The sequence below is a fragment of the Rosa rugosa genome, chromosome 6, assembly GCF_958449725.1.
Source record: "Rosa rugosa chromosome 6, drRosRugo1.1, whole genome shotgun sequence".
NCBI lineage: Eukaryota > Viridiplantae > Streptophyta > Magnoliopsida > Rosales > Rosaceae > Rosa > Rosa rugosa.
Genome location: NC_084825.1, coordinates 22,489,641 through 22,500,798, shown reverse-complemented (window position 1 = coordinate 22,500,798; position 11,158 = coordinate 22,489,641). Strand labels below are relative to the sequence as shown.

General features: G+C 39.1%; 1 long non-coding RNA gene across 1 annotated transcript; it reads left to right on the top strand.

The window, feature by feature from the left end:
• The first annotated feature begins 5,213 nt into the window (after positions 1 to 5,213).
• On the top strand, positions 5,214 to 9,549 carry LOC133714219 (uncharacterized). Its single transcript, XR_009848500.1, has 4 exons — positions 5,214 to 5,425; positions 8,116 to 8,185; positions 8,282 to 8,371; positions 9,285 to 9,549. It is a non-coding gene; the product is annotated as an uncharacterized LOC133714219 (long non-coding RNA).
• The last annotated feature ends 1,609 nt before the right edge of the window (positions 9,550 to 11,158 follow it).

The following is an 11,158-nucleotide window of genomic DNA, read 5'->3' as shown; positions in this document are numbered from 1 at the left end:
CGTTGGAGCCATGAAAATTAGCATGTATGGCGTCATGGCCAATAGGAGGAACAACCATGGCGTTATGCTCATGGTTGGCGCCATTTATGGCGTCATTAGATTCTTGTTTCGTTTTTCTCAAAAGGATGGATGTCCGTGTGTTGTCTTCAGTAGACGGATCATCATGTCATGACTAGGATGATCTATCCTGTCGTGACAAAGCCAATATGTGTCTAAATCCAAGAGATCTTCTCTCATAGCTTTATTGGATTTAATAGCTCGAATAGTGACATAGAGTCCACTAGAGAGACACATAAACTTCTCTAAGATGCGCCTTTGTTCGCAATCGTTAGAGGTATTGTAAAGGAACTCATTTTCGTTCTCTACATGCGTTTTCGCATGGGATCCGTTGGCTATTCATAGGGCAATTTGCCCTAAGAGCGTAGAGAGTTTCTGTGACAGTAATTAAGGTGCCATTTGGCAAGTGGAACTTGGGCTATTCCATGTCCTTGAATTAATATTGATGGCCCAGCCATCGTAGTCACAAAGTAATATGCTCAGAATCAAAATTGAGTCATAATGAAAAGAACTCGGAATTTTATTCATAAGCCAACGGAGTACATCATTGTCTCTTAACCATTAGGAGAATCTAATCTAAATGCTAGCTAATGCAAAACAAAGGTAGTCGTTTGACTTCTTTCGGTAACTCCAAAATAAATATGACCAGGTGAGTAGAGAGATGTCGGTGGTTCAAAGCTCGCTTAAGTACCACTTATCTCAAAACCTTCCTAGACATCACACTCATTTTGGATGAGCCTATGTGAAGAAAAAACTAAACCAATGGCATTTACAACAAAGTATATGGCAATTGCCTATTACTCTTGGAAAAATAAAGACTTAAACAGAATTGGCGATCTATCGATCTCAGCCAGATTTGTAGTCTTCAACCCTTCATTCTAGATCATCTTCTTGATCTTCTTGTTCCACATAGTGAGCTTCTCTTGCTTCACAATATGCTTTGTAGGCGGTGACAATTTCTTCACGAGCTCTACAAATGTGTGCCCAATGATCAGACACTCCACATCGAGAACATACATCTCTTTGCTCAAACTCCATTGATTGAGGCGCTTTCAAAGCGTCATTTAGATGGCTCTTAGTGTTGGTGGCGCCACCAACATGGCCAGAGGCCTTGCCTCCCTCTCTCTTTCCACGTTTACCTCTTCGGTTCCGTGTTCGCCTATTTTGGCGGTTTCCTTCCCAAGTAGAGCAATTATATGGACCAGAACATCCAGAAGTATCCCTAAGATTAGGGTTTCGCTCTTGGCGCCTTCTCTTAGGGGCGCGACTATAATTGGATTCCGGAATATGCTCTATTTCCACGGATCTCTAATTATAGTTCTTCACAAGGATGTTGTCATACTTTTCAGCGACATTCATAGCTCCAATGAGCTCATGAAACCTTGTGACGTCTTGCAGTAACATCGATTCGATAGTTCTTAGCAACCATCAATGCAGAGTCGGGGAAAGTAGAGAGAGTCTTCTCAATCAACATCGCATTTGTGATCTCTTTACCACAGAATTCTATTAAGGATTTAATGCGAAGTGCTTCCGAGTTGTAGTCAAGAACTGACTTGAAATCACAGAAGCGGAGGCTATGCCATATCACTTCTAGGTCAGGAAGCAGGGAGTCACAGACGTTGCCAAATCTATCTTCGAGTGAGACCCACAGCCTTCTGGGGTCTTCTTCATTCATACACTCGTACTGGAGCGAATCATCCATATGACGAGTCATTAGGATGATAGCTTTCGCCTTATTTGCCTCTAAGGCTGCTCTATTTGCTTCTAAAGCTTGAGCTTGCTCAACAGTTAGCACGTCCTGGCTAGGCTCAAGCATCGTATCCAAGATTCCATCGGCCTTGAGATGCTGGCGGATATCACGAACTCACTTGTGATATTCAGAGCCAGTTGTTCCCAATGGAGCAAAGTCCAATATGTTCAGGTTACTCATCCTGAAAGAGAACAAGAAATTAGGGTTAGTTTCGGAGCGAAAAAGGCTACCACGAAAACAAATAAAATTTCTGAGCGTAATCGCTTCCAAGAAATTAGGAATTTCTGAGCGTAGTCGCTTCCAAGAAATTCGATTCCAAGAGATATTGGATTAGATCGAAATAATGACGTAAGTGGTCGATCATAAATTCTCTACAAACTCTAAGTTTGGAGATCTCAACAAGCTCTAAGCTTGGAGAGTGCACGAACCCCCACAGTTCGGCTTAATTTGGTCTCCCCTATGATGAAGAAAGGGGGGTAGAAGAAGGGAGGTTGCAAGTCCCCGAAAAAGGAGAGAAATTGAATTAAAAAATCTAAAAAAACGGGAACGTTTAGTAAAAAATACCTCGAAACAGGTCATCGGAAAAAGTCGCCGGTTAATGACCTGAAAAGTCGCCGGAAGTGGCCGGAAAAGTAGTTGACCAGGAGTTGACCGGAGGGCTGACGTGGCACTGACGCTGACGTGGCAGTGGGTCCTGCTGCTGACTTGGCAGTGGGTCCCTGATGCTGACGTGGTTTGATGACGTGGCAGTGGGTCCCTATGATGATGTGGCAGTGGGTCCCTGATGCTGACGTGGTGTGATGACGTGTCAGTGGGTCCCTGTGATGACGTGGCAGTGGGCCTCTGCCTTGGGCTTCTTGGGGTTCTGGGCTTCTTTTCCTTTCCCTTTTTTTTCTTTTCTTTTCTTCTTCTTTCTTTTCTGCCGGTTCAAGGTGCAGCTGCTCATGTGGCCGGTTCACGTATTTTAAGGCCGGTTTTTGGATCTTTTCTTCCGGTTCCTAAAACTTCAGATCAATTGGCTTCTGCTACCAAAATTTGGTGGAAATTGAAGGTCCGGAAGATGGTGAACTGGTGGAATATTTGCTGCGAGTTGTATGGAGCTTCCGGTGGCCGGTTCGGTGGGGTTCCGGCCGGTTCTTGAGGTGGGGCCGCCGGTTCTGGACTCCTGGGATCGATTTCTTCAATGTGTGAGGTGGAGGCAGAAAAGGCTTCAAGGTTTTGTATTCGGATTCAAGGCTTTTAGCTTCTTGAATCAGGGTTTGGCTATTTGTTTCAGGGTTAGGGCTTCGTGCTGATAACGTGTTGTAGAGAAACTGAAATTGAGAGGAAATTGCTGTGTATTCTCATTGATAATAGGGGCCTCTTTATATAGAGGATTACAATGTATAGAATCTCAATTGTACAAGGAAAGTAATCGTACATTGAATAGGAATCTAGATCCTTCTAATTTAACTCTATTACCACTAGGTCAAGTAACCTAGAGTTTGGGCTAAACACATAAAAGAGATTTCCTTAAACAAAATGAAAATTTTGACAAATATATTAAAATTACCTGATTTAACATTATTTTTAAAATATTGTGGACTATTTTAAAATGGAGAAGTTTTGGTGATTTTTTTTTCGAGTTAAAGAATTCTTATCATTAATATGACCCTGAATCACGGGCAATGAATAGTACAAGAAAGACTACTCTATTTAGGCAATGAGCGTAGAGTACGTAGTCTATGCTAACAAAAACATCTCGCCTCCCAGACAATCTATTCTATCTGACCCTAGATGCCGAGCACACCATTGTGCTATGCTAAAGTCAAATACTTATACAAAAACTTCTAGAGAAGTTCCGATTAGCATAGACTCAAGACATACCGATCTGATCATATTTGTCACCTAACTAGACGAAGACACTAAATATGGACAAAATCCACCAGAAATCTAATAGAGATTTATTGGAAATACAAAAAGTAATATAGACAAAAGAAACATCCCAACATGGCTCGAAGATGATTATCGGCCTAAGGCCAAGCCCAATAAGGCTGACTCGACCCAACTCATCCCACCATCAGCAACACGATCTCAACACCTGCCACGACCATCGTCGCCACCATTCCAGTGCGGCCAGCTTGCTCCTGCCGACGCCACCACCAAGCCAACGCACTTGCGTACCCTTCCGACCTAATCCTGACCAAAAAAAAATTGCACAGTGCAACAAGCTGCTCCTCAGAATGCCGCCATTTCCTTGGGAACCGCCGTCATTGCTCTAGGAACCTGTGCCTCCATCGCCCATGCCGCCAGTGAGAATGAATCGCACAGACCAACCGCTGTCGAACGCCCGACCAGCAATCCCATCGAACCACAAATAGTGCCTGGAAACATCACCACCGGTCCGGTAGCCGCGAAATAATTAGCCTGGCCATAGGCTGACGCCGACGCAGGGCTGCGGCCGGACGAGCTCTACTTTGCACTCCAGAGAGCTGCTAGACTTCGACTTTGAGCGGTTAGAGTTTATCTTTCATTGACTAACCAATTTACTATATACTAAAGCTCCTGCACTATTCATTTTACTGTTCACTCAGGGTAGAAATGATTCTTTTGCCCTTCAGTTTAATGAACTAACGTTTTTGCCCTTCAGTTTAATATATACAGAAAATGCTCAAGTTTTATTTTATTTTATTATTATTTTTTTTTTGTTAAACCCCGACGGAGCGAGGATAATTTATTAAAAAAGGGAAAGAAGAATAGTAAAGTAGGAGGGGCCTAAATCATAGCCCACCTGAAACAAAAAACCAACCTATAACTTGCAACTAACGAAGAAAACTAACAGAATCGAAAGTTAGGGAAAATGCTCAAGTTGTAATTTGTTCGGGGAGCTTCGATTGAATATAATCAAAACCACGAAGTCTCCACCTTCTTCGGGAAGCATCTGTGAAATCCGACTTCAACTTTTACACAGTTCCAACTCTGGCATGAACATCGACCAACATCTGTGAAAAGCAGATTTATTCCTTATGTTTGAAAAGATTCACTGTTTTAAACATTTAACTATGCTTCCCTTATTTCACAATGATAGGGAAACTAACACTGAACCACCAACATCATCAATGGAGATCATCAGCAAGGAGAAAAACGACTAAACTGCCAGATCACTTTTTGTAAAAACAAAACTGGAGGAAGCAACTTTTTGGACATCCTCCACAACATCTATACCGGTGGTGATGTTACTAGGACATGATCTACTTCATGTTTTTGTTATAAAACAAACTTAATCTTTTTTTAATATAATGATCAATGTCAACTATATTTTCTATGCTTTTAAATTTAGTTATTCATGTTATTTGTGTTAGCTTTGGGCGATTAATATTTACAAACATTTTTTTCTTTTTCTTTTTAAGCGGTAAAATATTGGGGACAATACTGCATTCGTACTTTGTACTACTTTTTTGGGTGGTGAAGTTCTCAAAAACCCAAAACAGAGAAGAAATGGCAAGCGGTCCTCTTCCTCCTCCTCCGTCGTCGTTGAAGGCAAACACGGCAGCAGGAGACCCCAAATTCGATCTCGTGAAGCAGATTCGCAGCCACGAGGTTGCAATTGCAGAGCTCAATGCTCTTTCATCGTCCCGGGTATCTCTCTCTCTTTTTCTTCAAAATAAAATCCAAAATTTATGATTTTTGTTATTTGTTTCATCAACCCAATCTTATGAATGTGTTGGAATAGTATATGAATCGTGTTTGAGTAGAAATTTTTGGCTATTTGGTTTTGGAAAAAGAAAAAAAAAAAATTGAAGTTGGTGGTGGGAGTTTGGTTACGCAGACACTGTAGCTATTCCTTCAGGTTTGGATTTGATTTGTGCATTTGAGAGTTTCAGAATCTGCTTCACCATCTGGACTCTATTATATGCACTGATGAATAGTTGTTAAGACGTAGTTTAGTTTAGTTTAGTTTATTTGAGTTCTGTGCTGCTGATGAGGTTGGTATAAGTATGAGCAATTGATTCAGAGTCACTAAAGCAGGGGCTTGCATATGAAGATGGAATAAAAGAGATAACAGGTTTGAAGTAAAAACATGAGAAGAAGATCATTAGCTGGAATGCCTGGAATATAAGTGGTCTGGTGAGCATTAGGAAAGGGCAAGTAGTGAAGGTCCAAATTCCGGGGTCCGATTTCTCTATCAGAATGTGGTAGGCGATGTGGTATTGTGATGTTACGGATTACAAAGTAGATGTCTGTTGTGGAATCCATAGTGGGTGCTTTCTCTTTCAGTTAAAATAGAACGGATAGGTGCAAAACTGGTGGTTATCTGGTGTTTATTGGCCTTATAAAGTTAGACTGTTAGAGGGTAGCTTTTGGGAGGAGTTTGCGGACTGTGAGCCATGTTGGTGTGTAGGAGGAAATTTTAATGTGGTCAGATTTACTTCCGAAAGATAAATGGGTGAAATGCAAAAGCGAAATTTGAGAAAATCTATTAACTTCATTTAGGGCGCCAATATTTGTGATGCCAAGTTCATTTTGTCTAATATGAGGTAAGAAGCAGTTTGCTGCAGATTCAATAGATTTTATGGTCGAGGAATGGGGAGACAAATTCTTAAACGTGAGGTAGCTTGCTCTTCCAAGGTAACATTTGATCATTATCCAATTCTTTGGACATGCCTAATGTAATATGGGGTCTAAGGCCTTTAGATTCGAGATATATGGTTGGAGCATGCTTCCTTTGTGAAAGATAAGTGGTGGGATGATGGGAGCTTCAAGGTGGGATGGTTAAGCTTATATTTTAAAAAGAAAACTAACAGAATGGAGTAAAGGTTGGGAGACTAGGGGAAAGAAAGAAGAGCCGGATGTACAGCTGATTAGCTGGATGTGTTGGAAGAGAGGGAGGGCCTGAATGAAGAAGACAGACTGGCTTCCTTGAGGAATAGATTTGGTTAATTGGTGTTTATAGAGGAGATTAATGGAGGCAAAGAGAAAAGCTACGGTAGGCGAAGTGATGTACGACAACAACTCTAAATTTCATACAGTGACTAATTGGAGAAGGAAGAGATAAATGAATAACTTAGAGTAGTTGAGGACTTCTAATTTTTTCAATTTTAAAAGAGGTAGTTGAGATTTGGGTCGCTTTGAGATTTGAGAAACTTAATTGAGTAAGTTGGATCGCTTTAATTATGCAAGATTGTAATCAAGCTCTGAGAGAACTTGCTGGGGTCTTGAAGGATTGGAGTGGAGCACAAGTATAGGCAAAAATGAGGTGATTATAAGGTCAATTTTGCAGTTTCAAATTGCTGCTGCAAGGATATGTCTCCAGGACCTGGCAGTTTTACAGTGCTATTATTTCAGCAATGCTGTGACAAGGGTGTTGTGGAAATTATTTATTTTCAGAAATAGAATAGTTAATGCGTAAGGCAGATCAGATCTTTGAAAATTTGGAATTAGAGACCCATAAGTCTGATAACCAGCCTTTATAATATCATTGCTAAGGCGCTAGCTGCTAGGCTTTGAGAGCTATTTGGTCTGATAATGTCATCACTACAGGTGCCTCCTATGTATGAACTGTTTTATCTTTGCATCACTTCTGTTATTCTGCAGGTTTTGAATTTTTATTGAAAAGAATATAAGAATGGACAAGGAAGAATACTTGAATATGTTGGTTAGGAACCAGCAATAAATTTAGAAGGGATTTATCTCCTTAGTCCCTAGTCCCTAGGGTGAAAGACCCAAGCAGAATCTGGTTTGTATGGGCTTTACTTGGTAGCTATTATCCTAGTCAAGTTTCAGAGTAGGAAAGAGCTTGGAGAAAAAAGAAAAGTAACTTTGTAATAATAATAAGAGGACGAAGATTTAAGGGAATTTTTATGAATTACATGTAAAAATATTTCAAAGAACAGTTTCTTTGTGGGTTTGCTTTATGGACTCTGCATCTAATTTATTATTTTTTAGTGGAATGTCTATTTCATGGGTTGTGGTGATTGCAGTTTCTTTTAAATCTCTGTGGATTCCTAAATGTGTTATTTCAGTTAAGTTAAACTTTTGATGTTGTTATATGTAATCAAGCTTGTCAGTTAAGTCTCGGGGTCTGCGTGTGACAATTTCATTTTCTGCTGAATTGTTAGTCTAAGTTTTTCAAAAGTGAGTAGGCTCTCGCTCTTTTGATATATATATTTTTTTTTAATCTGTTCTGCCTTTTAGATTTCTTTTAGGTTTCTCACTTTTCATTCTTTACTATATAAATTCAAGACCCAATTTTCTTTCTCATCCTTTCTTGTGGATGGAATGCTTTCTTCCTTTACTGAAATGTGAATTTTGTTTTTCCTTAACTACAGACAGTGTATCAGAAGAATGGGAACTTATTTTTCCGTACAACAATCCAGAAAGCATCGGCATCTGAACAGAGTAGAAATTTTTCCATCAACTCTTGAGGTGACTTTCTCTTGCTTTGAAACAGCTCTACTGATGCAATTTTCCTTCTTTATTGTGGATATTGGTCAGAACAACTAGATTTGACTAAAGCAAGCCTTGAAAAGTTGAATTCTTCTTGATACGGCTTGGTCTACATTGATGCGTTGGCAGCTTTCTAAGGTAAAAAACCTGTGTGTTGATATTCACATTTATCATACATGTATTGGAGAATGAACAACAGATTGCATGCAGATGCAGTATGCTTATGGGGGCCTTCCATTTTTTTTTTTTTTTTTTGCTGCTTCCTGCTTATAAAGGAATAGTATTGCAGAAAATGTTCCATTGACCTGTCCCTGTAATGATATATGTAAAGTAGTCTTTATATCTTGCCAATACACAATCAGGTACAAGCATGGTGGACAAGTGCCCACCACAGCGATATTAGTCTGAACTAAACAACAATCAAGTACAAGCCTTGTGTGTAAACCTAGGTGTGTGTCATATTTGTGTGAGTATAAGGGTCAGGTTGAGGAAGGTTCTTTTATGTTGGTGGTGCACTTTACAGTAGTTCGGGTGGAGAAATATGGTTAAAAAAGAAACTGAGATCTTTCGGTGGTGATGGTGATGGATAAAACTGGGTTCTAGGGAAGAGATTGATGTCAACTTGAGTTAGGAGGATAAGATTTGATATTAAGAAGATGGTTGGGAGGAGATAAAATTAAGGGTACATTTAATATTCATACTAGAGGGTAAGTGGATAACCATATGGGGGTCTAAGTGTCTCAACTAAACCCCAAAAGCTACCTATAAAACCTTCACAGTTGTTTTGGTATTCCTTTCATAGCTTTAACCAAATTACTTTTATTGCGTAATATGTTCTTCAAGAGGAAAAGCTCATGTTAACTACCTAGTGAATGAGTCTTAGTTCTTCAAATCACATGAGGATTCTTCTGCTGCTAATATTTTCTGGGTCCTGGTTCTTGCATTTCAAATTAAGGGATTGTGTATGGTTGATGACTCGATTTCTATTCATGAGGACTGATTTGATACTTTTACTGTTTTAATTGTTTTTTTTTTTTGGTTTGAAGAACAGGATAAAGAACGGGTGCATCTCTTATTGCATGGAATCGTGCTGTTTGGGAGTCGAGAAGACATTTTCCTTTTTTGTTATGGTCATAGAACAAATTTCCTCTGCTTTTTGTATTTGTCTTGGTGTTGCAATCGTTAGCCTTTAGCATATAGATATATGGTTGAAGAGAAGTAGTCATGGGAATTTTCGGAGAAGAATATTGTACAACTCAAATATGATTTTGAAGTATATTATTGAGTTATTTCCCGGAATACCTTCATATGTTTTAGATTTATTGTGTTTTTTTTATTTTTACATCTTTGCACCATTTGGTGAATCCTTGCTTCTGCTGTTTCTTAATTGATGTACTATTTGCATCCCTCATTGCCCTCATTGAGGTTCTTTTCTATAAAAGAAAACGTCTCTGTAATATTAGCCAAAATCGCTTTACAAATGTATACGCTTCGTCCAAATCCTTGCTTCAGGAATGCAGTCACAGAAATGTCAACCAAGATCAGAAGTTAATTTCCTTTTCCATCTATGCTCATTAGTAAGAAATCTTCCACGACAAAGCAATTATGTGAAGCATTTATGCTTTGGTGAATGAGCAGCTTCCAAAGATGCTTCCACTTCGAATCAGAACTAGTGTTATAGTTGAAAAAACTCTAATAAGCATTATTGACAGTAAACTTACTAGATGTGCGCACCAAATTACTTTATCAGCACCCATATCATGACAACCAGTTGGAATACAAACAATTTGATCATTGCCTTGCAACGCAAGCAAGCTTAGAGCATCAAAATGGTCGAACTATTTAAACCCAGCAAATATCTAAGTATAGCAAATATCTAAGTATACCCGGCCCTAAAACTTTGTTATTTATTTTCTTGAATAACAAGTTAGACAAAGTAGGTATAGTTTAGAGAAATTGACTTGTGAAGAGGCAGGTATCTTCCGAATGTACTTCCACAGCAGAGAATCAACTATGCATGGGTTATGCAAAGCTGAAGCTTGTCAGAGGGGCTTCCCTAACATTGAAATGGTAGAAAATCAGTCTTTTTTTTTTTCCTTCCTTTTTAAGAAAAAATTAACTAGGCATGGATGAAGTACGGAAAGATTGAATATATGGTTTCTTTCTCACAGCATGAAGCCCTAGCATTACCATTGGAGGCCCACCAAAATTTTTGAGATTTCTGAGTTAAGTTCCTCACAAAAACCATCAGTAAAGAGAAAGGTTGCCATTGGATAGTCAGAAATAGCACTGATTTGATAAGGACTGCTCTGCCTGCAGGAGAAAGATGAATGTGCTTCCAATATTGGGGACTTGTGCAGTGGCGTAGCCAGAAACATGAACTAGGAGGGTCAAAATTCAGATAACAATGATTAAACAAAAATAAAATTTCATCAAATAACATAAAATTGCATATATTAGTTTATATATAACATTCTTCTAATAAAAGAAAAATCATAAATCATTACAATACTCAAATATAATAGATTCCTTCAAACCAATTATAATTGTTCACAACGATTGCTCTTATTTTGGTATATATTAATGGGGTTTTATTATCAATACAATCAAACATATCTTTCTCAATATATATAATCAGCTGTCATTCATCCACACATCTCACGTTCGGTTTGGCAAATCACCTTTTATAATTTTTATGGTAGAATAAATTAAATTTATTAATTTGTAAAAATTTCTGAACTATACAGAGAATTAAAGGATTTACATGAAACAAGGTGAGAAAAATCACCCTCGCTTATTCTCTCTCAGTAAACCCTAAGGAGGCTTCAGAACCTTGAAAATATTCTCGTCCGGCGGCGCCCGGTCGCCGGGGTGGTCTCCAGCCACACCGCCACCATGGGTTTGCTGCCGGACGGGAGATCTAAA